The following is a 21,369-nucleotide window of genomic DNA, read 5'->3' on the forward strand; positions in this document are numbered from 1 at the left end:
ACAGGAAGATAAGCCTGAGCCATTCATAAAAGGTCCTATTTATCACTTCCTTTTAAATTTACTATTACTCTAGAGTCATTTCAGTCAGGGTGTTCCCGGTTAGTTTTTAAGCAATTTGTTTGAAATTCAAGCAAATCCAATATCCCAGTAGTAACATTTATTGATTTCCTTACCTTTCTCTGTGAATCTTTCTATATGATCAGCCAATCATATAGGTACAAAAGTGCAACACAAAACAGTATTCCACGAATATTTAATGAAGACTTTTGATGTAGTTACAGTTCTAAAGGTGTTTCACAAAGGAAATTGCATTTTCAGTAAATTATCATACCTTCAGAGACTAGAGGACATTAATACAGTAAAGATGACAATGAACGGACTTTGCAGCTACATAACATTTTTCATCTGAGAAAGAAAACATTTTTTAAAAGTATTGGAGAAAACTAGGTAGAAATTCTTACTTACAAGAACTTACAATCCTGGACAAAAGGATTTCATCTTGAAAAGTAAGCTGGGATACTTTCTTTTGTTGTTTCTTTGGTGTGTAAGTAGTAGTTGAGACGAAAGATGAAGGGGTTTTTGCTCTTTACAAGCAGCCACAGCCAGCATTTGGTGTCTAAATCTAATTTATTGCTAAAATCACACAAAACCCTTCTTTAGAGATAAACAGAGCCTTTTGCCACTGAACAAGGCTCCAAGTTATCCATGTCCTCTGAAACTATCCAGAAATTCCCAGGTCTTCTTTTCTTTCTGGTCCTTCATAATTAAAGCTGTTTCTAGCTATTCTCCCCCTTCATATATTATTTACGTAAATTAGGATTTCCATTAGGAAAATATTAGCAGAATTTTTCTAACTGGTGACTTTTACATGCCTTTCTTCTTGGAGCTTTTTGTCCAAATGACTAGCACTGCTTTGCAGTTAGCCTGAGATAGTGATATTAGTCTCACTCCTTTAAAAAGGGGGTTATTTACGATGACAAACAATAAATTCTTCTCAGTTTACTGGTAATCATCAAGCTTCCTGTTCTCTTTTGCTAATAACTTGTCACACCCTGCCTTAATAGAGACTTAAGAGTTCACCAGGTAACAGCTGGTTCTACCCAATTGATTCTGGGTAAAATTTCCGTGCAAGGTGCACAATATGTATAACAGCAAATACACCACAGAGTGCTAAAGAATACATTAAATAAAATAAAGCATTCACATGTCCAAAAACCCAACACTCAACTCCATTTTTCATATACAGACACAGTGAATGACAATTAGACTTTGAGCTACAGCAAGTTGGTGCAAGTCTCCTTAAGGCTTCACCCCTCTGTATTGCTCTGTGCTCTTTGCAGCACAGATGGGAGTTTCTGGAAGCTAGAAAGATTTATTTTTTGCCCTTGATCCTGTAGTGGACATAAGAAATGGGTTCCTACAGGTCGGAGCTCTACAGGCCCTGCCTGCTGAACTACACTGTTCTCCACAGTATACAAGAGACTCAGTATAGATCTTGGAAGAAGACATAGATCTGCAGACTTCACCAGTAAAGTGAAGTAGTTAATCTGGTTCCAAACACTTTCATGATATCTTAAGACATTAGGAGGAAGCTAAATATATTTACTGAAACACATAAAGGCAGGTACTTAAAACAAGCTGCTGCTTCTGAGAAGCTCTGACTACTATGACTTTCCACAGAAACTCTTTGTGATTTACCACTTACGTAGGATTCAAACACTTAGTTAGCCCCTTAGGAGCTCAAGTGTGATGTCCCAATGTCACCTAAAAAGACAGTATAAGCACCAGAAAGTTCACACAATGCATCAAGTTTCACATAAGCAAGGTCCATTAGCAGTTGCAGGCTTCAGCCGGGCTGGCTGACATCAACTTGAAAAATGACGTTGGCTTAAAAAAAAAAAAAAAAAAAAAAAAAAGTCGTAACTCATGAGTATTTGCAAACTCATTTCTAAGACAGAGAATTATAATGACTTCCAGAAAGCATCCTGCAGTCATGAGAAAAATCCTGGAAAGCACAGAGCCCAAAACCATAACAAAGCCCTGTGGGACTAGACAAAGAGCATGCAGACTACTTCAGCCAAAATAAGGAAGTATATAACAGCCGTCTATATAAAGGCAGTTATTTTGGAACAATTATTCTACCGTGCAAAAGAAAAATATGAAATATACCCCACCCACCATACACACAAGCTCTTGTAAGCTCACCAGTGTGTATTGCTTCCCATATTCCTCTTCCAACCCTTTTGCTTGTGAGTCCACAGTTTACAGTGTTTTCTTCATCTCACTTGCCAAGCCAGGATCTATTTACTTTTCAGCATTTCAGACTGGCATGGAGACTTAACACTGAGTATGCAGAGAACATTAAGTTATTTTTTCCAATCTTAGACAAAGACAAGACAAAAAGCCATTGGTGTGTCCTTAGGCAAGCTTACAAAAGCTATCTCAAGGTGCTTCCATCACAGATCTGCCTTTTGGAGTTGGCTTTGTACTTTTCAAGGTACATTTACTAACTTGTGTGACACACCTGACAAAAAAAATCTTGAGATTAATTTATTTATCTAAAGACCCAGCAATTCTGTCTTATTGGTCCTCTCAAGAGGCAGTCTGAAAATGTGGACGAGAAAAAAACCTAGTTCACATTTCCTGTCAGTGTATAATGACTGTTGCCACCATTTAGACAGCATAGGATTCCTACTCCAGCAGACTACGACTGCTCTGTCTTACACACTATTTTTCTACAGCAGCATGATATGTCAGTGTATACTTTGCTGAAGAGAACTTTCTGTCAACAATCAGTGTTTCATTGGCATTAATGTGCAGTAAAAGACAACGAAGCATGACTCAATTAAACCACCAAATACTGCATTTAAATAACATTAACCCCTGACATTTTAGAAGAACTGTTCAGGATTTTAGCTGCATGACTCTTGTTAAGGTCAGTGCTTTAATATATACAGCTTCCCACCCCAAATATCTGACATAAACTTGCATCAGAAAGCCAATTGAGAATGAAGCTTGAAACTAGGATTTATCTTCTACCGCAAACATATTGCAACTAAGATTTCTCCCATGCTATTCTTTATGGGAACAAATTTTATTAACCTTCATATGGCATAGAGGTAGGAAAGGATTTACTATTTAATTCCTAACTACCTTGCCTGTTTTGATAAATACGTTGTGAACTGAGGATCTGAAAATAATTTTTTAATGTTTTTTTATTCAGTAAAAACCTCAATTGCCATCCCAGTGTCACAAGATGGAGAGTACAGCTTTGGGTCTCTCCCCATGTGTGACAGCAGAATCCCATGCATTAAAAAGACTTTACGTATGAAGTTATGGGCTGGTAAATCAACACAGCATACACTGAAAGTTACTGGAACTCTTGCCCAATTCATACAAATGTTGCCACCATTTAGACCGGCAATGCTATGCCCATGTGCCAGATTCTTACACCTAAAAGCATTTTTTCCTGTAAAGCATAAAAGGTGTTTGCTTTACTTAACAGACTACTGTTCACAAGCACACATTCTATGATGCTTGTCGCCAGGACATTTATGAGCACATTACACCTGTGAACTAAACCATTCAAGCATCCGTGAGCCAACAGTTAGTGGGGCTGCTATACAGATTAGCTGTGTATCACACCAAAAAGCAATGGAAAGATGTTTAAGTGTCAAATATAACTAGCATTGATGTCTTCATTTGGAACAATCTCCCTGTTACCCTTATGCAGTGGGAGATTAAAAAAACTGTTTAACATGAAAAATAAAGGATACTTAGACAATAATGCTCACAATGCTTGTGTTTAAAGTAAATCCAATGCTTTTCATTTTTTAAGTCATGATTTTCATTGAATTAGTCAAAACAAAATCCAACAACTTCTGAAGCTAACCAGGCACAGCAGAGCCATGAGAAGCAATCTAATATCAGTAATTATTCTTAGTACTATTAGCTTATAAAGAGACAAAAACTATGGTAAAGTAGAAGTGGTAAACAAAGAACTGAAGAAAAATTATTCAGTGAATCCCCCTTCCTCCTGGTGAGGATTCCTTGGAAACAATTTAGTTTTCAGACACTTCATCATATTTTTCTTTGTCCTTGTTCAATTTTATTCACCAGTGTCACTGGACACCAGAAACAGCAGACAAAGATTCAGTTTCATGTGCACTGATGACCAATTGGTTTGTAAAGTAAGAAAAAAATTTTAACATTAGCATTGAACTACAATACATAAAATTGTATTAACTGCACATAATCCCTACGTGATACTCCCCATGACAGCAGTCAGATCCACGTTAGCATGACAAAAACATGTCACCTTCCATCTTCCATTGATACCGAAGGACAATTTGCAGAGACCTAACTGAAAGCCAAGTCTACATCTGTAAAATTGAAATCATAGAAAAGGTAGAGAGCCTATCAGAGAATGTAATTATACCAGGTTTAATCCAAAAACTCTCTACATAAAGTGTTTAATTAATCTAGTTTTAATATACATAAAGATCACCAGAGATTCCACTGCTTTAGGTGAATATTCAGCAAAGAGGAAAGAAAACACTTGAACACTTTCCAAATAAATACGGAGGTATATTTTTGGGCCAGACAGAAAGCATGATGTGAAATGATTGTACAAAAAGATCAGATTATGAATACCAAAGTGAAGCCCAGTTAGGCAGAATCTAGTAATTCCATACTGGGCAAGATGGAAGTTGAAAAGATAAGAAAGAATGTCCTTAAAGAATCCTTTTATGAGTTTGGATTTCGAGGCCAACCAAAAAAAGGATGGAGAGGGAAACACTGAGTAACCTTGGTGTTCATCACCAGCAATAGAAGAAAGGTGCTTTTCACATAAAGATTTGTTCCAAACTGTGATACTGCCAAGGGCTTCTTGGATTTTATTCCCTAGAGAAAAATCAAAGAACAAAAAAAAAAAAACAAACAGGAGTGCGCAGTAGTTTACATCCCAGTAAAGCAATTTTGTATTTCAAAAGAGATTTCATACAATTTTTATGAGCCGAGTTATAGAATCATAGAATCATCTAGGGTGGAAAAGGCCTTTAAGATGATAAAGTCCAACCGTTAACCTGTCCACCACTAAACCATGTCTCTAAGTGTCACATCTACACATCTTTTAAGTACCTCCAGGGATGGTGACTCAACCACTTCCCTGCGCAGCCTTCTCCAGTGCTTGAATACATTCAAGCATTCAACATTCATCATATGAACTGAAAGTTCAGTTATACCACTGAACATGCAGATTGATAAAAAATTTAAAGCCTTGGTAAACCTTTCAAGTATAGGATGACAGCAGTATGATCAAATGATCAAACTGACCTAATTGACAAAACAGGTTATATAAAATGTTGCATTTCACTTAATCCAGGGCTTTAGCAGTGTTTGGGAATTTTGAAAGCCCTTTGCACAGCAAAATGGCCCACTGCTGAGTAAGGAATAGGACTAGATGTATGAACAGTAAGTCAGTTTCAAAACTGGATAAGTGGTGGGCTCAAAGGGCTGCTTACAAAATCAGTGGCACAAAGTCCACCACTGGATACAGCCACTAGTGGTGTATGCTAGGGGTCAATACTGTTTAATAACTTCATTAATGACCTCGACAACGGGACCCAGTGCACACCCTACATGTTTTCTGCTGATACAAAGCAGGAAGAAGTGCTTGACAGACCAGAAGGGTTTGCCGCCATCCAGAGGGACTCTGACAGGCTGGAGAAATGGGCTGACAGGAACTTCACAGAGTTCAAAAAAAAAAAAGAGCAGAAAGCCCTCTGCCTGGGATGGAATAATCTCACACACCAGGACAAGCTGGGGGCCCAAGACTGAGGACCAGCTGGCTGGGGAGCAGCTTGCCAGAAAAGCACCTGGAGGTGCTGAAAGCCTCCACGTTGACTGTGAGGCAGCAAAGTGCTCTGGCACAAAGGAGGCCAACAGCTTCCTTGGGCTGCATCAGGAACAGACCTGCCAGCAGGCAGAGGGAGATGATCTTTCCCCTCTATTCAACACTGGTGACACCATGTCTGGAGTAATGGCTCCAGTCCTGCGCTCCCTAGTACAAGACAGACATGGACATACTGAAGTGAGTCCAGATAAGGGCAACAAACATCACTGGAACATCTGTCAAACAAGACGCTGAGAGCACTGTGATTTTTTTAGCCCGTAGAAGAGAAAGCTCAGAGAGATCTTATCTATGTGTATAAATACCTGCAAAGCAAAGAAGATAGAGCCACACTATGCTCTGTGGTGCCTAGTGACAGGACAAAAGGCAATGGGCACAAACTGAAAGACATGGAATTCCATTTAAACATAAGAAAAAAACACCTTTACTCTGAGAATGATTGAACATGGGAACATGTTGTCAAGAGAGACTCCATCCTTGCAGATATTCAAACCCAACTGGACATGATGTTCAGCTACCTGCTGTAGCTGCTCTGAGCAGGGGCGCTGGACTACACGATCTCCAGAGGTGCCTTCCAACCTCAGCTGCCCTGGATTAACTTGGTAAAGGCATCCAAGGTCTTTTCCAACAATGGAGAATACCCCCATCACTGTACATCTAACTTTACTAACAGTAAAGCCTGTGCTAAATTTGCAAATATGTATGGGAGGCAGGGGAAGCCAAAAAGCCCTTCTTTTTGTAGGTGTACTACTACTGGTGTAGTAGGAATTGCTTACAGTATACGGAGTGATAATACAGTCTCAATAACCAACCTCTTCCCTGAGAAGTATATGCACATGTGTGCACACAGGCACACACACAGTTTGTACTAACAGCTGCAAAGCTTCCTATTGCAGGGAGGAAATCATGTATTTCACAGTCTGTTTCCAGAGGTGAGTTGCTTGGTGGGATAATAAATTAATACGAATTTTGAGACTGATCAGAAGTCAGTTCTGAGACCAATTTTTGTTGTGCCAAATCACAAAATCATGGAGAATATCCTAGCCCCACCAAAAATGGGCTTTCTTCCAAGGAAAACTGTTTGGTTTTTCTCATGGAACAGTGTTGATGATGGAGCTGAAGTTATCCAAGTGGAAGCAGTCCTCCTGAAATCCCAGGCCCAAACCATGAAAGGCTCTGAAAGTCAGGATCAGTGTCTCAAGCTCTGCAATTTTCAGAAGAAGCCACAAAGAGCAGATGGTATATAAGAGTCAGGATGCTCTTTTTGCAGCTGCTGCTACTGAACTGTGCTGCCTCATTCTGCACAAGTATGACTTTTATTGTGTCCCCAAAAATGGAAAGAAATGCTTTGACCGGATCATTTGTAAACTAACTAACAGGGGATCTTGCCAGCTGGATCTCTTCATTTGGAATTTATCACAACCTCCGATTTATTAGATGCCTGAAAAAGCAACACAGGAGTATTTGACTAATGATGATGCAGTTTACTACTCAACAACTTCTTCAGAATATGGGAAAGAAGAGCTTTCCTTTACAAATGGGACATCTGAGATCCAAACAAAAGATATTCAAAGTCTCTTCAAAGTAGATGGGTTTAAGAAAAACAGTCTGTAACTCACAGGTTTAAGAAAAACAGTCTGTAACTCACAGTTGGTCAGTATTTAAACAGTGTAAATGAAGTAGATGTTCTCCTTTCAATGAAAATATACACGTTAGTTCCTGTGAGAAATGATAGCTCACTATCATTCCCCCATTAATTACACTTAGTTTTCCATTGCTGTGGCCCCTGTGAAACCGCAAGATTCTATGCTTGGAACAATAACTGGAGTAACTGGAGGAAATCAGTCCTAGCCTTGGTAAAATACTGATTTCAGAAATAAATCCTTTTTCCATCTCTACATGCACAATATCACATGTACTGGCAATAACAGGAAAGGAACAAATATGCTGCAAATTTTCTTTAGTAGTTTAAGGTCTGTTCTCTGTAGCAGAGAACAGGCACTTTCTTTCTCAAACTATAGAGTATCACGAGAAGGTATTTTAAAAATTAAAGCACATACCTGTTTCTGTACATAGTAGGGGGGGGGGAGGCGGGGGGGAACCTCAGTGAAATATAGTCTTTCATTCTTCATACAAATATAAAAGATCTTTGACGTTGTATTTGGCACAGCAGAATACAGAACTTGGAGTGCCTTTACCAGGAACTGTCACCGTCAGGAAAGACAGGAGCCAAGACTTTTGGAGGGAAATGAAAATTTTTTTCTTCAGTATTCAAGAATAAATCCATCATCATAATGAAAAGGCGTGTTCTTCATCAGCCAACTCTTACACGTGAGAGTTCTGCAAGATTTCTTACTCATTTTTGCATGGCTTTGTGTTAGTATACACACACAAAGGCACACCATGGCTGTCAGCAATGGACTCGCACAATAGGGGAACACCTGAAAACTTGAAGCTATCTTTAATCAGGGTTATTCTGTGGTAAATTTGAGATTTATTTTAGCTTTCCTGGTACCTGAAAACAAGGGCATTTGGAAGACTTGGGTCATTGTAAGTGGTCTTATTATCTATGCGAATAATGTTTTCCACCCAAAATGGAATCTCAGTAGTAGTCAGGAGGCTTTAAAATCAAATCCTACATTTGACATATTAGAAGAAATTACAAATTCCATAATGCATAATATTATTTTTCTAATGTATCACTGGCCTATAATGAGAAACAATCTATTATATAGATTTTGCATTCAATCCTTTTGTCAAAAACTACATAGCACATCAAAAGTTAATAGCACTGGGGAATTCAGTGATTAATATGAAAACAAATGGTATATTACAAATTTTCTTTTGTTCTTCATTCACAATGATGAAACTGCTAGGATTTAACCTTTAAGGGTTAAAGAGTTTAATCAATGTCAATGTCTGATCTTCTGAAGGCATAAAGAACAGTCTGTCTAGCGATACCCAACAGAACATCACTTTGTCAAGCCACAAAGCGCCCAAAAGCTTGTCAAGTAAGTTACCAGAAACCTCTTTGTGGTTAGAACTCAGCTCTTTCCTGCTTGACCTATTATTTGATATTTGACCACTTGGTTGCAAGACACTTGCTCTTTCCAGCTGAAATGTCACTGGGGCATCTTGTCAGCTCCCCGACATCTCGGCCTGACATACAATTTTACTTTTGTGTGCTACAAGGCAGAAAATGCAGGGCAATGGCCTTGCTTTAAATTCTGTCAGCATCAAAGATGGGCGTCACTCTTGGGTCCTACCAACAACAACAAAAAAGGAGTCTATTTGAAGGTCAAAACAGCCATTACTTTAAAGTCTTTCAGCTTAAACTAAATATATTGCCTGCAACACTGGTTTGGGAACTGTCCTTATAAAGTACATAAACATATCATCAGAAATCCTCCCTGCACAATTGTTCTTCCTTCTTATGAAATGCAGACTTGATAAAAGGGTGAGCTTTCAGCGCCTGCAGGGACCAGATTCAGCAGTTAACTTAACTTGTTCAAATAGGCAAGTGGTATCATGTAGCTTTACAAGGAGCAACCTGACCTTCTCACATTGACCAGCAGTGACATTATTGTGCAGGAAGAGAAGCAGTCACATCATTTCTGTTTTGCACAACCTGCTTAAAGTTTGCAACTAAATGCTTGTCTTCAGTTGAGCTGACAAGAGAAAAGAGGGGGCTCAGTGAACCATGGCAGGGCTGCCATGAAATGACAGGAATCATTGGCATACATTTCAAATAGCTCTCTCAATCCTATTAAAGTATTGCAGTCCTGCTTTAAAATAGACAAGTATGAAACAACTTTGATAGATAGAGACTAAAATGGCTTATTGATTTATTTTTTTTAAGACTGAGGAAAATTACCCAAAATGTGTCATTCTTTAACATTTAAAAATACACTACATAAAAAATGAACAACTGCAGTAAATAAAAGTTTAAAAATAACTGTTTCGGTATGCAAAGAGTAAGAAGTGTAGAAATGTGAACATATGAATGCACACTTTCATAAAACCACAAAATTAACGTCAAAAAATACATACACTGAACTACATTTCAAAGGTAGCAACAAAATTGCTCTTTAATTGCATCACTTTACATTAATGCAATTTTTTCCTTTTAAAAGATTATTGATACAAAGAATCTGAAGATCCATTTTCCATTGTTCTTTTAGGAGTGGATGTGACATTCAGGCTGAAGGAATAGACTGAAGACTGAGAACTGGCTCTATTGTGTATAAAACTGTAGGATGTGTCAGGTTCAGCTTGCAATGCCAAAAATCTGGGATACAGCTCTGGTCAGGCTGAATTCTTAGCTTGAAGCCATGGTGATGTTTGAACTCCCTCTTGATTCCTAGAGTAAAATAAAGTAAAAATAAAAACCAAAACAATAAAGAATCTACATTTGTTTTCACAAAGGTGTGCTTATGAAGTATTTGCATGTGTTTTCTTGTTTCAAACACTTTTTAAAATATATATATATATAAAAAATCTTTAATAAGCAGGACCAAAGGACATTAGCTAGAGCAGGGGTCCTCAAACTTTTTAACCGGGGGGCCGGCGCGCGGATGCAGTGGCTGGCAGTCATCTGCGGCTGCTTGGTTACCCCCCCCCAACCCCTGGCGGCGGGGGGGGGGGGGGGGGGGGGGGGGGGGGCGGGGGTGCCTGTAAATAGCGGGGGCTGGATGGAGGACCCTGGGGGGCCGTATCCAGCCCACGGGCCGTACTTTGAGGACCCCTGAGCTAGAGTATTAGCTAGTATTCTGCACTAGTAACTGTTAGGACACAACAGCCTGCTTAAATTTAAGTACTACAAATACTTACAGAAAACTTTTACCCATTACCATTTCTAGGGTGTCGTTTTTTAATCAAGTAAACAAATATTCTACAGTCTCCCTGTCACTGTTATTAGGGAAAATATGCCATGCCAACCATGGAAGGTATTCATTACTTTTAAATACACTTTACCATCAATTGAAATCAAACACTTACTACTCTTCAAATGTTAGCCTGTTAGAAGATGATCAGGGAATACACACTGGATGTAGTTGATGGGGAAGCATGATTCATATTTCAGTGAGTCTCAGCATTCAGTCAAACAGTTATAAAGGTTAGACCAGTTAAAACTCAACGTTAAAGAACTGCCAGCACTAAAACTGTGCATCCTACTTTGAAAGATTATGGATAATATCAATATATCAGCATTAATAATTTTTAAATGCTAAATAAATACACTCTCTATTCCCTTAAATACCCATAATAATAAACAAACTTAAGAAAACACAATGCCATATTGCTCTTCTGCCCTTTACCAAGGTATTTTACTCAATGCACTATATAGCTGTGGAAATAACATTCAATTATTTCATCAGGTCACAAAATATGTGACTACTTCACATGCAAAGCTTAATTACAGAAAGAAGTTAAGATACTGAAAGACTGTTATGGTATATTTGAGTTCAGCATTTCAGGAAGAGTATACATGCATATATAAACACACACACATACACAGAAATGCATGTACACAGAGGCACAGATTCCAATATACATACTCATCCAGAGACAGGCAGAAGGGTGTGTGTATTTTAACAAATCCTGACTCAATCATATATATAAAGACACATTCATGAAAGATTCCCCTTTCCTTTGTTACTACTGCTGGAGAAAAATCAATGGTTGCCTCTAACACCTACTTCAACAGTTCCCTTTGATATAGACTCTTTTGATTTCCTGATTCACCACAAGCCATACTGCAGCTACTGTAAACAGCCAGGTTATGTTAGACCTTCATTAAAAACCCATACAGTAGCAAATTTAGATGACTGCTTCAAGTAGGTAGTTAACATGCGGTAGTGCCTTGATTTTTGCTTATCTATGGTGGTGATGAGGATGGGATAACCAGCAGAGCTAGCAAGTATGATCTGTAACACTCTAGGCTTTCAGTCCTTCTGGGTTCAACGCTACACAGAAATGAAACCACTAAAAAGCCAAGGCACAGACAAGATTTACTGCAGTTGTATCAGCACATCTGATATAAAATCTCAGTGGAGGTATCCACCTGTTACACCAATTAATAGTTTGTTATTTGTACACTTTAATCAGCTGACCATACAGTCAAATTTCTAAAATAAAGTAATACATAAAAGGATATTAGGACAATACTGAAACATTCAATTAACTTGTGATGTTCTAAAGACCCTCTGTGTGTGTAAAAAAAAATGAAATCTATAAGATATCAGCTATAAATAGGTTTCACAACAGATTGAAGACAAATTTAAACGTATTGGTTTGTACTGCTTTCAACATCTCAATCAGCGTATCACAATGAGTAAAAATCGTATGCTGCAATTACACTCTCAAATTACTCTTTTTCCAGACATAGTTTTTTTAATGAAGAATATGGCATATTCTAGTAAGGAGATTAGAAATCAAATTTCCTTTGAGAGTTGCAAAAAAAAAAAGTGTGAAACTTAATGATTGGCAGCAAGTCAATAGACTATGTTCAGTAAAAGCTTCACTGTTGGGGGAAAAAAAGCTCTGTTTTCGTTATCCAGATCCTGTGTTGTACTTCTTATGAAGAACACAATATTGTTTTCATTGAATAGAAGGGAAATTGGATCTAACAGCAATTTGACTGATGTAAAAAAAATAATCTTGGCTGTTACTCGTAAGAACTGTTTTGATCCAATATCATTATAGACATTCATGATTATTAAGAAAATAGGATTCTATACGGTAGAAGAAAAAATACTCAGAACTGTTATAACACTCACTGTTTGAACACATACCTATATGCAGGAGTTTTAAAGGCAGTTATAATTTCCACAACAGACCTCTTTCAACATTATTGTATTTTACATTATGATTCATATTTCAATGAATAATATTGTACATTATTGTACCTTTCTAAAACATGTAGTAAACTGACAAACTCAAATGACTATGCCAGAGCTGTGATTATAATCCATCATATAAATATGCATTTAGGTAATTTTTAAAAGAGGAATTATGTATCTTAAATAAGGTTTGTGTTCAGGTAAATCTTAAGCATAGCACTTTTATTTACCCACTAAGCCGTAAATGATTCCATCTAAACTGTTACACTTCATCAGGTAAATAGATATTTAGGTCACAATATGTCTAGCAAAAATATGCTTTCAAAATATTTATGTAATATAGTAATTGTTCATGTCCTATGGTCATTTTTCAAAGTTTGATAGCCTAACTTTATAAAACATGTTTTCCCAAAGACCTGAATATGAAAGGTTAGCCTATATTATGGAATAATTGCTTTCTAAACTATAGGTAACACAAGCAGTTTTTTAGTATTAGACATGGAAAAAGATTTCTAAAACAATTCTTCCCTACAGTTTTTCTTCTGTGAGTAACCTATGATCACATTTAGGATCTAGTTTACAGGTTGTCTCATGATACATGAGCTATGTTACCAAAGTTAAAACTGATTTATAGTGGATTGCTTCATTATGTATGATATTGTCAGGAAATATAACACCATCATGTATTATATCCTTATATAAATTTTTATTGCAATGTCAGCCTACTCAAAAGCATCATGTTGTGATCAAAGACACACCATTTTGCTTTTATATACCAATGCTTGTGGAATAATATGCACAGTTAGACACCTGGAATTAGAAGACTATGCATGCGTTACAACAGTGGTGCAAACAGATAACTACATAAAGAAATCCACTGCTAAAAGTATATTGTTTGTCTTCGGTAGTAGAAATAAAATCTATAACCAGAGCTGAAGCCACAAATCAGTCAGAACGGTTTCAGCCCTCAAAGCCTAAACAAGGATGATTTTACTGAACCACAATTTTCACTATAATACCACACTACAACTTCTCAATTGCTCTCCACTATTTATATGTTACAACAATAACTCCTTCCCATTTTGGGATTTCCCACTACTAATTTTAGTTACTTTAAACTACTTTCAAATATTCAGTTTCAAAATTCAGCAGCCCAAACTTCCCTTCCACTTTCTTATGACATGTAACATTCTATATTATAAAAAAAAAAAAAAAAAAAAAAAAAAAATCACAATAAGTCTTAAGGTTTTTGTGAGTTATGGCTTCTGGGTTGTTAATAACAAGCTTGCATATATGGCTTTGACTGAGGTAAGAAAGTAATGAAACTGCTTAGAATCAGAACAGAATATGATGAAGGAATGAAATAAAAGGGCAGAAAGAACAATACTGAAGTTACAACATAATACAAAGACAGTTATGGGGGTTTCCTGTGTGACGATGCAGATGCAGTAATGAGTTCAGTGTTACATCTCAAGGTAAATTAAAGACAATTTTGTTGAACTACAAGGCCAAAGTGTGGTCTGGAAATCACCAGGTTACAGGATACTTAGTTGCAAGAGGATGCCTGACAGCAAACAGAAGTGCAGAGAGACAAGCAAGCTATAGTTTCTTCCGTATTATAGCAACATCTAAAATCCCTGGAAAGGCTGTAGCACAAGCCCTCAAGAGTAGGAAGAAATGTAGGGTAAGTACAGACGCTGTGAGCGATGGGGAGAAAATGAGACATGATCAATGTATTTCTCCACAATTGACTTTCTAATACTGATTCTTCTCACCCCAATTCTGGAACATACATATACATAGTAATACAGTATACAGCAAATCAAATGGCCAATAATGCTCTTTTCACCTTCTCCCTGCTACACGCTGTCACTGTAGCTTGCATCATTTCACTGCAGCAACAGCAATTCCAGGAAAAGAAACAACCACTATCTTGGATTGCATCACCTATGTGAAAAACTGTTTCCCTATAAAGATGCACATTTTCAGCTGATGCAAAACTTTCTTCTCAGACTACTATTTCCAACACTCAGTTGCCTTTTGCCAGACAATGCCAACGGGCTTCCAGTATAGTTCTCATTCTTTTGCTGTTAAAAGTAGCTCCAAGAGCTATTTCTCGCTCTCAGTGAAGTAAGTAAAACATCAGACTGATTGAAAATGCTAGAAGCTGGTGCTTAAAATGGAAATCATTACTAGTGGGTGTCAGTGCAATACAGTGCTAGTTAATAAACTTTTTCAAAGCAGGAATGGCCAAAACTGGAAAGTTTGCTTCCCATGTCAATGATTTTGCCATTCTGTATGCTGAGGCAGTAGGACTAAACTGGTGCTCCAACACAAAGTAGGAAAACGGTAACATTCAGTGTAAATTTTAATTGTCAGCACTTCTACCTGGATTTTGCAAACAATTTGCTATCACAGAATAATTCAGTGGGCTGCCAACTCATTATATATTAAGTCAGAAAGGTAGGCACACTACATACTTTGGGTGCTGCTAGCCAACAATACTAATGGCTTTTTTCATTATCAAAGAATTCCTTCTTCCACTTTCACGATTTTTTAAACAAACATGAGCCTGAAAAAAACTGGAAATAATTTTTTTCCCATTTTTCTAATGCTTTAGCATTTAATGCATTTAGTGAAATCACACTCTAGAGGCTCAATTAAAAGCAATTAAAAGAAAGATTTCATAATACTGTAATTGTTTTTCTAAAAGAAAATCCTGTTTTATTCAAACATACTTAAACATAGCATGTCTGAAGAACACATGGGATTGGATGGATGATCACATCACAGGAACACCTTATCTTTGTTTTGCCGGCTTAAAGACAGTTTGGTTTTGCATTGCTAATTTTGACAATTGCCAAATATTCTGGCCAAAATCCACCATACAGTCTATATAGAAAGTTCTTCTTCCAGATGCTTCATTGGAATACACACCGAAGTGCCCCCTTTTCAGGTCAAATTCTCTGCACTACACTAATAATACAAAAACATTAGGCAAACTATGTAATGCACTGTTTTCATGGTTAAATGCTCAGTCTGTATTGATTTCAATCCAGGTTTCCAAATTCTGTAGTACTTTTTGCCCATACTGTCTATCAGTGTCTTCCCACTTTCTCAAGAACGGAAGCAACTTCTAATATTATTTTTAAATTGAGTAGCTAACCCAAATGGCTATTGGTTTATCTTGTGCTGCATGTTGCAAACAACATTGAAAGGTACACTGCACTCTTACTAAACTGTTGTGACACCCTTCCATGCTTTGAACCAGTGTATAAGACTGTTGCTATCTTTAACTGATGCTCCTCTTGCTTCCAAGAAAGCCTTTTCTGCTATGTGAGTTCTCACACAGCTTTTCATTGCCTCGGATCAGTATTTCTCTCTCCCACAGTTCCCTTTCAGCTTTTCACTTCTTTCTAGCAAGAAGGGGAGAAGGGGACTACAACCAGAGACGAAAACACTCACGACACCATGCTGAGGTACAAGCAGCTCACAAAGTAGTCCTCCCCACTTAGCCTTTTCTTCTGCCAGTGCTAGTGGGAAAACAGTCCCTATCCAACTAGTTAAAGTGTCAAACTTCATATTCTCTTGAGAAATGCATTCAGTCGTCAGCTGAATTCCTAGACAGTGTGACTGTCTGACGTAAGCCTTCAAAGTTTCGTCTTAGTTGGATGTATACTGCTGCTCTAGCAGAAAAAGGGAAAAAAGTATATTTACATTCATTTTGCCAAACATTAGCATCTTCTGTCCAATCATTTAAATGCAGAAGTGTTGGGAGAAAACAGCTTAGAGAACAAGGGTTGACACATACAGTGTGAAATCTTAAGGTGCTTGAATGCAATGAGGGAGAAAGTGAGACAGAACCACATTCCATCTCCCTAACTGTGCTATAGTCCACATGAACTTTGTGACAGGTCTCTGTCTCTCAGCCACACTTCACTAGCTTCTGCTGACATTCAGCTGTCAGACAGCAACCCTTTACCATGCCCCTAACATGCTCTACAGCTTCACCCAATTAACTCGCTTTCACTTGACATTGCAGCAAAAAGCTTCATAATAGGTGGTCAAGGTGCATGGTGTCTGCTTGCCCTCTAACTGCTCACGCGCAGCAAAACGCTTAGCTACCCTCCTTTTTGTCTGTTTGCTCTGAACTGCTGCAGCTACAATTTAGGCATTCTGCTACTAAACAGGACAGCAGACCTTTGACAGTGGTGCATTAATCTATATTTTAGCAAAGACTAATTTTAATGCAGAATCCTAGCGCTAATCATCATAAACATTTTGACAAAAAAGAAATTACACTGATTCAGTAAAATACTTCAAGCACTTTATAATTAATCAAGATGTACTGTACCGGCAATATGGATATAAGGGGTTAAAGAGGGAAAAAGTGATTATTTCTAATACTAATGTTTAACAACAGAAAGGAGAAAGGTCTAGAAACAATGAAAGTGTCTTTATGATTCAGCTTTCCTGCATTAAAAAAAAATCTTTATGCATTCAGAAGATTAATTTTTGCTATGCATTTCTGCCAAATATGCAATATTTTTGAGGAATAATCTTCAGAAATATAAATCTATGTAGCTAACAAAACAAATGAACTGTTAAAAAATTGAAATCAACATTTTAGAATTCTCCTGATAGCTTATATAAAAAGGAGAACAAACATGGAACTCACTGTTATGTTGCAGAGAGATGCCTTAAGAATACTCCCATTTGCTCACTACTCCTCTCAAGTATTTTTGTAATAAATATGTGGAGTCGGTCAGAAAAGACCCTTAAAAATGCAATACGCAGTAAGTACTGATGATGTTGAAGCACTCTTTGCTGAAGGGGCACACTGTAAACCAAGGGTGGAACAGTCTGGATGAGCACTAGTGTCTTGACAGTGAAATTAGGAGAGCTGCTGTAGCAAGTGCTTTCTGGTGGTCTTACGGGTTTCAACTACCACAACTCCAGCAAGGCAAGACTCAAAAGAATATCCATGAAGCAATTCCAGATTCAGGTGTTTGCAAAACTACAGCAATTTCAGGTAGGCTGTGTAACCTATTTGTTTCCCAGTATATCCATAGGGACAAGTCCCCTTGAAGTTCTCTCTAAAAATATTGAAAGGGCATTTTTTCACACAAGAAATCTGATTGTCAGAAAGAGAAGCAGACATCCAGTAGAAAGTGGAAGCTCAAGAGATGCCATATGCATGAAGGAAGGAAAAAAAAAAGGAAATCTATTGACTGAGGTGTAAAGCAGACACCTCTCTTGACACGAATTTAGAGCAAGGACATAGAACAAACTTATCTTTAGGAAAGGTAGTGAAAAGGAGGAAGTCATAAGGACTTGGAGCTCGCACATCTCTGGCAGAGGTTGCTGATGAAAAAATAGGCAGTTTTGCAGCAATGAAAAAAAAAAAAGTAGTTAACATCCCACTTAGATTTCAAGTAGGAAAATGGTATTACTCAGAATTAAAATAAGGTGCGAGGGACACACAAGGCATTTTAGTGGAGAATATTATCGTAAATCTCTCCAAAAACCTTTATATGAGCAAAATGTGATTCAGTCCACTTGGCCGTGAGAATATAATCCAGTGTTGTCCATATTCCTGACGTGAGAAGGGAAATGCTAATCTTATGAACTACAGCCTTTAGCATCCCCTAACAGCAGATTGATGTTAGTTCTTAGGAGATAACAGAATTTGGATCATAAACTGGATACAGACATGGTTTATGCAACCTATCTGAAAAACAGATTGTAATCTGTTATCCAAAATACAAACACTTCCATGCTGAGTAAGAACATCTGCATTTGCATTAGGCTACAGGCTAATCTAAATCTCAGTTCATCTGAATACCTGTATTAAACTGAGTAGCCTCTTAAAAAGATCCTCTAATGATGGAGAAAAAAATGACTGACTTACACCACATGCTTACAAGTGAACTATTACTGCTGTCGACTTAACTTTCTCAAAATTAATGTTTATTATTAAAATCATCAATGTATGAGCAGGACAAAGAGTTTCACCCTTTTAGCACTGGCCAATGAAGTGTAGATTTTCTGGGTTGTCCACTACAGATGTGTATCCTGCTACCTCCCAGCCACAATTCTGATAAGGACTTCATCCCCCTCCCCCATAAACTAGCCCAGAGAAAGATTCACCAGGAAGGGGTACCTTTGGCTCCCTGTAGGTTTTGGATAGTTTTCAAACTTTTGTTTGCTTATCCAAACCAAGCACTTTAATGTTAATTCTTCCCCAGTAAAACTCAATTGAAATAAATTCAGGAGGGAATTATTCTTTCTCGCACAAATACCATGCAATATCTGAAGCAGTGTATATTCAATAGAGTTCTAAAGAGTAGTTCTAAAACAGTAATGGTCAGGGAAAACAGTTGGCTTTCTGGCGGTATTGCTTATAAAACATCAGTTGATATCTGAAGAGCCTAAAAAAAAAATTTAAAGCTCAGTTTCAGTTGATGGCTAACATGTAGGTCTTTTGTAAATGTAAGATCCAAATTACACTAACTGGGCAAGGAATCAAGCTTATCAGTTATAAACAACTTGAGTGTGGGTGAGCTAGGTTTACTGTCTCTATTGGTTTTGGCCAAATTTATATATACAATTATACTTCAGACTGGAATTAAATTTAAAAAAAATCTAGTAATTACTTCAACAGAACTTTTTAAACTTACTAGATTCCTGAGCACAATCAGCCTCTAAGAACTGCTCTTAGCTTAGGTATTAGATCATCATTTTCTGTGAGGCTGAACATACAGTTTGAGTGAGTCCACTAGGCAAATGGAATTAATATTTCCTGCACATAAATCATATTTTATATGAATCAACATTTAAAAAAACTCTAATGGAATTTTATCTTTTTGTGTATATATATGCCAAATGTGTGTTCTGAAAGCACGGAAGAGTTAAAACAAAAACAAACCCCAAATAAAACAGAACCATCATCATCACACACAATGCTACAAACTTTCATCAGGCACATAGAATTTTAATCAGAAGAGTCATGAACATATAATGAGACTTGGAGAGAGGTTTCTTCAGCTTTTTAGTTTGTGAAGCAAGAAAGCTGTAACACAACTTTAAGAAGCTGTTTTACACAGGGATGTTTCAGTAATTTGGTGTTCTTTCTATTTGGTGGCCCGTGTACCAGAATGGTACCTTAAACTCCTTTATTCAGAGTGTCTGGTCAGAACATGCTCTTCTAAAAAAAAGTCTTACATTTAAAGGGTAGTAGACATCAGTAAGTTATTAAATGAAACTAGAAATTCCTAAAGCAATAGGATGTTTCAACATGCACAAATTAAAACAAAACTGGATGACTTTAAGCATCAGGAAGCTTTGCAAAGTCCTGGTTAAGTTATGATACATGCTCAGGCTCCCAAAAGAGTGCAATGCATTTAGTAGACCCTGTGAAAAAAAACTTGATGTCACACAGCATCTGAAAACTAACAGGTCCCTGACCATAAGTGTATAACCACAAGCTGATCCTTTTGTTATCGAATGAGACCCTTGGTAGTCAACAAAAGCTGAGAAATTAGTGACTTACTTCATCATTGTGGCTCTGGCCTCCAAGAGCTTGCTTTGTCAAATATAGGTGCCTGCAACACCTATATAGGACAAAAGGCTTTGAAAATATTGATGAACATACAAATTTAAGACAAGCAAGTATTGCAATGTCAGATTTATGGTGACATTTATTGAGTGAACTATGGGTTTATGGGCCAATTTCAGTTAAGGGCCAGATCCAAAAGTGTGGCATCTTAAAGCAATGTGGCTTTAAAGGTTTCATGGTTCCCTCTCTAAAAAGCTGTAGGAATTGAAGCAGTTACACCATCTGAAATGGATGAAATAGAATCATTGCATCATTACAATATCACTTTGCTTTCCTAATATCATCACCTGCAGCAAACTCTGCTGGTGATTAACCATACTATTCTTGCCAATATTTGTAGTAAATTTTATTACTTATGGTGCATTTTAAAGATAACCTACCTTACACACACACACAAAAAAAAAAGTTCTTCCTTTCCAAAACATAGTATTTTGAAACAAGCCAACAAAAAAATCCAAATTCTTGTAAAATGCAAAGGGAAAGATACAGTTCAAGAAGCACACTGGTTTCTTCATCTCTTTCTTTAACTGAACCACTATACAAACGGAAGATAACAGAATTTATTTGAAAAATCAAGATTCTTGTCATGATAATACCCTTTTAGCTGACAATGAAGCTCTTTACCCTACTGTGTACTCATTTAACATTTTTAAAATTTGTTCAGGTACTAGTTTATTCAACCGGCCAAACTGCTTCAGGGAGCCCAGTCTCTTGCAGAAAATAGATCCTTACTATGATCAACTGGAAAACCTGTGCCTTCACTACATAATGTGGGTTTCACAGACTTCCACAACAAGGTTTTACATGCAATTTAAAAACAACAACAATAAATAAATATATAGGGTAAATATTAAGCAGTGTGACTTAAATATGTAAAACCCAATAAAAATAAACATTAAGATGTAACTTGCTGAATGTAAGCCCTTAAATCATGTCAGCGTTACAGGAATAAAATTATGAGTTAAGAACAGTGTTATGCTTCATGCCTTAACTCTGAA

General features: G+C 37.2%; 1 protein-coding gene across 3 annotated transcripts in view; it reads right to left on the reverse strand.

The window, feature by feature from the left end:
• Nucleotides 1-10,077: 10,077 nt before the first annotated feature.
• CCDC171 (coiled-coil domain containing 171) overlaps nt 10,078-21,369 on the reverse strand; it is a 147,309-nt gene continuing 136,017 nt past the window's right edge. For all 3 annotated transcript variants that reach the window (XM_040580067.1, XM_040580066.1, XM_040580068.1), the window contains exon 25: nt 10,078-10,271. The gene's annotated coding sequence lies outside the window, so the exon portion shown is untranslated. The remainder of the gene's footprint in view (nt 10,272-21,369) is intronic.

This window comes from Falco naumanni, chromosome Z (assembly GCF_017639655.2).
Source record: "Falco naumanni isolate bFalNau1 chromosome Z, bFalNau1.pat, whole genome shotgun sequence".
Lineage (NCBI taxonomy): Eukaryota > Metazoa > Chordata > Aves > Falconiformes > Falconidae > Falco > Falco naumanni.